Source organism: Hibiscus syriacus, unplaced genomic scaffold (assembly GCF_006381635.1).
Source record: "Hibiscus syriacus cultivar Baekdansim isolate YM2019G1 unplaced genomic scaffold, ASM638163v2 tig00111648_pilon, whole genome shotgun sequence".
Classification (NCBI taxonomy): Eukaryota; Viridiplantae; Streptophyta; class Magnoliopsida; order Malvales; family Malvaceae; genus Hibiscus; species Hibiscus syriacus.
Genome location: NW_024063145.1, coordinates 2,982,777 through 2,989,137, shown reverse-complemented (window position 1 = coordinate 2,989,137; position 6,361 = coordinate 2,982,777).

Sequence of the window (6,361 nt, the reverse complement as noted above, 5' to 3'; positions counted from 1 at the left end):
GATGTCAATGTAAGGGAAATTTTGTATTCGATTTATAATTTTGTATCTGAATGTAATTATGTATGAGATGAGATAAGTTAGCAATAGGGTGTTGTACATGTTTCTTATACATAGTAGGAGTAATTATGTATGAGATGAGAAAAGTTAGCAATAGGTTGTTGCATCTGTATGTAATTATGTATGAGATGAGAAAAGTTAGCAGTAGGTTGTTGTACATGTTTCTATTACATGATGTAATTATGTATGAGATAAGAAAAGTTAGCAATAGATTATTGTATCTGAATGTAATTATGTATGAGATGAGAAAAGTTAGCAATAAATTGTTGTATCTGAATGTAATTATGCATGAGATGAGAAAAGTTAGCAATAAATTATTGTATCTGAATGTAATTATGTATGAGATGAGAAAAGTTAGCAATAGGTTATTGTACATATTTCTTATACATGTTGATGTAATTATGTATGAGATGAGAAAAGTTAGCAATAGGTTGTTGTATCTGAATGTAATTATGTATAAGATGAGAAAAGTTAGCAATAGGGTGTTGTACATGTTTCTTATACATGTTGATACTTACGATATATGGAGATCATTGTCTGTATTATTCCAAATGTCACTAACATAATTGTCATCATATGCGGGACTGAATGGCCATTCCATTCCGTCTTCGAAAAAATCAGTTGATGTAGGTTGTGTTCTTGTTTCCAAATTGAGCTCGACTTGAGGAAATGTTAGCTTGTTATGTCCATCACCGTGGCAGAATCCACATCGCCTAATTTGGTTGTGCAAGTTCAGTCGTCCCAACGGTAGTTGATGGAGATGTAAGTAGAGGTTCATAGAACATGTTTCAGTGGTGCTTTCAATATGATAGGGTAGTTGAAGGATGGGTACAACATTAATTTCGTATGACATATTTAGGTATGTACAATAACTACAAAATTCAACTTTTATTACTTTAAAGTAATAGGTAAATTTACAATGTAAGTGGTAAAAATATACTTTTTTAATGACAAAATTAGTAAACATAAAGTTTCCAACATTTTTGTCCAGTATGGTTCCCAAACTTGAGAAATTGATACATTTATCATAAGTATCAATACATTATAAAGTAATAGGTAAATTTACAATGTAACCGGTAAAAATATACCGGTTTTATGAGAAAATAGGTCAACATAATGTATCGATAATTTTAAAATTGTATTGATCCCAAAAAACATCGAAATCGATAATTATAAAGTAATAGGTAAAATATACTGATTTAATAAGAGAATAGGTAAAAATAATGTATCGATAATTTTAAAATTGTATCGATAATTTTATGACAAAATACGTCAACATATTGTGTTGATAATTTTTTAAATTGTGTCGATACTTTTGGTCCAGAATGAATGCCCAACAAGGTGCACGCATAAAGTTTTGATACATTTATTAAAATTATCGATCCCAAAAACATCGAAACCGATAATTATAATGTAATAGGTAAATTTACAATGTAACCGATAGAAATATACCGGTTTTATGAGAGAATAGGTAAACATATTGTATCGACACTTTTTAAATTTGTGTCGATACTTTTTATCCAGAATGAATGCCCAATGAGGTGCACACATAAAGTGTCGATACATTTAAATTTGTATCAATCTCAAAAATATCGAAACCGATAATTATAAAGTAATAGGTAAATTTACAATGTAACCGGTAAGAATATACCGGTTTTATGACAGAATATGTAACCATATTGTGTCGATACTTTTTTAAATTGTGTCGATACTTTTGGTCTAGATTGAATGCCCAACGAGGTGAACGCATAAAGTGTCGATACATTTATTAAATGTATTGATCCCAAAAACATCGAAACCGATAATTATAATGTAATAGGTAAATTTACAATGTAACCAGTAGAAATATACTGGCTTTATGAGAGAATAGGTAAACATATTGTATCGATACTTTTTAAATTTGTGTCGATACTTTTTGTCCAGAATGAATGCCCAACAAGGTACACACATAAAGTGTCGATACATTTAAAATTGTATCGATCCCAAAAATATCGAAACCGATAATTATAATGTAATAGGTAAGTTTACAATGTATCCGGTAAAAATATACCGGTTTTATTAGAGAATAGGTAAACATATTGTATCGAAACTTTTTAAACTGTATTGATATTTTTTTGAATTACGCGTGTTTCTTTTTTCCTTCATTATTTATATGTTAAAAGAATCGATACAAACCCCAAATTAAAAAACTCTAAACCTAAAGGCAGAAGAAAACTCTTCTACTCCGACAAATACCAATGTTCATAACAGTTGTATTTGTATTTAATTATGTATGAGATGAGAAAAATTAACAATAGGTTGTTGTACATGTTTCTTATACATGTTGATGTAATTATGTATGAGATGAGAAAAGTTAGCAATAGGTTGTTGTATCTGAATGTAATTATGTATGAGATGAGAAAAGTTAGCAATAGGTTGTTGTACATGTTTCTTATACATGTTGATACTTACGATATATGGAGATCGTTGTTTGCATTATTCCAAATGTCACTAACATAATTGTCATCATGTGCGGGACTGAATGGCCATTCCATTTCGTCTTTGAAAAAATCAGTTGATGTAGGATGTGTGCTTGTTTCCAAACTGAGCTTGACTTGAGGACATGTTAGTTTGTTATGTTCTCACTGTTGTAGAACCCACATCGCCTAGTTTTCTACTCGACCTTGTTCTTTGGTACTTCTTTTTGCTTGTGTCGTTTTCGTTGAGGGTCGCGAACGTTGTTTACTACATTGCTTCGGTTGACTGAATCATTCAAACCAAATGAGTTTTCAAATTCTGCTGTTAGTCTTTTCATCTCATCTCTTGCGGTTTTGAAAGACGCATCTGTCTTTGATGCAATGTAGCATAACCGACTTGACGTTGCACGTAGAGCAACGAACCTTGCCATTTGCATGACTTCTGGAGGCACATTCAAGTCAACAAAACTAGGTGCACAAGCCTTCGCATCCTTAGTCCACCTACTTTTAATCAAAGACCCGGGCAAATGTGTGTGATCCAAATGCTTCAAAATGTGAAGTTGATGATGACATGAAAGTCCGACGATCTTGAATTTTCTAGACGAGTAATTTAGAGTTTTCGTACCAAACTCAAAATTGATTTCAAATGTCTTTTTCTTTTTCTTTGTACTTTGTCAAAATATAATTTTGACATTCATCTGATTAGGACTGAATCTCTTCCTGAATCCGGTACAATGTCTCCCGTTGAAGTTTTTCTTGGAACAAACGAAAAGATTTGAGCGTATAAATCTCATCAGCATGGCTTTCAAGGTCAATCAGTTTTGTGATATGGAAGGGCTTTGTTTGGGAACTTAAGTAATCTGCTTTCAACTCGTTCATACGCATTCTACTAATTCCTTCTTCAATTGCACGAATAATATCTAAATATGTCTTCTTGTGTTTCAGTGCAATCGTGAGTGAAGCATTCATAGACTCGCACCTTTGTGTTGAGCGAATATTGGCAAAGAAATGACCGGTTAGATATGCTTGTGCCCATAAGTGCCGAGTATTTCCCTTCTCAATCACCCATGGATTCTTTTCGACATTGAATTATAAAACAATTGAACGCCAGTGAATATCAAATTTGTCGATTGTCCACCAGGAAGCCATGAATTTTGAGAATGTTGCTATAAATTTTGGGTCACCAATGTTAGCTTGTGCATTGCGAGAAAGATGCCAAGAACATAATCTGTGCTAAGCAGAAAGGATAACATATTTGATAGCCCTCTGCATTGCCCTATCCCCATCGGTGATAATTGAAATATGTGATTTATTCATCTTGGCTTCTAAAAATTTCTTTAGCACCCACTCGAAATATTGGGACGTCTCGTCAGCGATTATGGCGTAGCAAACACAATTGTGTTATGGTGATGATTGACACCAAAAATAGGCATAATTGGTTTACCATACAAATTATCTTTGTACGTTGTGTCGAACGTAATTACATCACCGAAGCATGTGTAATCTGATCTCGATGTACAATCCGACCAAATAAGATTATGCAATGCCCCTGATTCGTCTATCTAGTATGTCATAAAAAACCTGGGATCGTCATGTTTCTTATAATCAAAGTAAGCAGTAAGCGTATTCACATCCCCATTGTAGATTTCCTTTGCTTTACCTCTTTGAAGTGCATTGTAGAGGTCTTTATGTGTAAATCCAACATTATGATAACCCCCTGCCTGCTGCGTTAAATAGTTCATTACTTGTGACGTGCCAACACCGACCTCTTTCAATACTGTTGCCTCATCGATATCAACCTTACTTACAGCCCTATTAGAAAGCATAAATGGTGTCATAGCAGGTGTACACAATGCATGATTATGTTTCTGAGAAGACTTCCTTACAACCCACTGATCTTTTGTATTTGTTGTTGTAACTACGACTTTAGCCTTGCATCCCGTTCTTGTGACTGGCGTATGAGCACGTTGACGATCAACGGTATTGACTTTGGATACTCAAAACCCTTATTTGGAACAACAAAATTCTTGTGTCTTCACATTCCCTTCCATATCAAGCCGTGTTGTTCCCCCACGTGCACTAAAACCATGTTCCCATGTGAATCCCTTGTAAAAGTACCAAGCTTGATCACGTAAAGAGAATAGCTGACCAACCAATCTATCAGATTCATCAACAATATGTACTTCATCGTATTCCTCGGTTGGTTTAACATTGTCTGATGCAGTATGATCAATATGGCAAAAATTGGTTGTGCAAGTTCAGTGGTCCCAATAGGAGTTGATGGAGATGTAAGAAGAGGTTCATAGAACAACATGTTTTAGTGGTGCTTTCAATAGGATGTGGTAGTTGAAGGGTGAGTACAACATTAATTTCGTAGGACATATTTAGGTATGTATAATAACTACAAAATTCAACTTTTATTACTTTAAAATAATAGGTAAATTTATAATGTAAGTGGTAAAAATAGACTTTTTTAATGACAAAATTAGTAAACACAAAGTTTCCAACATTTTTGTCCATTATTGTTCTCAAACTTGAGGTATCGATACATTTATCATAAGTATTGATACATTATAAAGTAATAGGTAAATTTACAATGTAACCGGTAAAAATATACCAGTTTTATAAGAAAATAAGTCAACATAACGTATCGATATTTTTATAAATTTTATCGATAATTATGTCCAGAATGACTGCCAAATGAGATGCACGCATAAAGTGTCGATACATTTATTATAAGTATGGATCCTCAAAACATTCAAACAGATTATTATAAAGTAATAGGTAAAATATACTAATTTAATGAGAAAATAGGTGAACATAATGTATCGATAAATTTAAAATTGTATCGATCCCAAAAATATCAAAACTGATAATTATAAAGTAATAGGTAAATTTACAATATAACAGGTAAAAATATACCAATTTTCTGACAGAATAGGTCAACATATTATGTCGATACTTTTTTAAATTGAGTCGATACTTTTGGTCCAGAATGAATGCCCAACGAGGTGCACACATAAAGTGTCGATACATTTAAAATTGTATCGATCCTAAAGACATCGAACCCGATAATTATAATGTAATAGGTAAATTTACAATGTAACTGGTAGAAATATACCAGTTTAAATACAAAATAGGTCCACATAATGTATCGACACTTTTTAAATTGTGTCGATACTTTTGGTCCAGAATAAATGCCCAATGAGGTGCATGCATAAAGTGTCGATACATTTAAAATTGTATCGATCCCAAAAACATCGAAACCGATAATTATAATGTAATAGGTAAATTTACAATGTAACCGGTAGAAATTTACCTGTTAATTATAAAATAGGTCAACAAAAGTATAAACACAAATTTAATAAGTGTCGATACTTTTGGTCCAGAATAAATGCCCAACGATAAGCACGCATAAAGTGTCGATACATTTATTAAAAGTATCGATCCCAAAAACATCAAACCCGATAATTATAATGTAATAGGTAAATTTACAATGTAACCGGTAGAAATATATCGGTTTTATGAGAGAATATGTTAACATAATGTATTGACACTTTTTAAATTGTATCGATATTTTTTTAAATTATGCGTGTTATTTTTTTGTTCATTATTTATATGTTAAAAGAATCAATACAAATCCCAAATCAAAAAACCCTAAACCTAATGCAGAAGAGAACTCTTCTACTCCAATGAATACCAGCGTTCATAACAATTACGATCAGATCTTTAGGTAAATTTATCGATATTTTTCCATAAATTAGGGTTTGATTGATTTCTAGATTGGACATTTTTTTCCTTAATGTGTTTGTGTTCCAATGTAACATCATCCACACCCAAATGGCTTT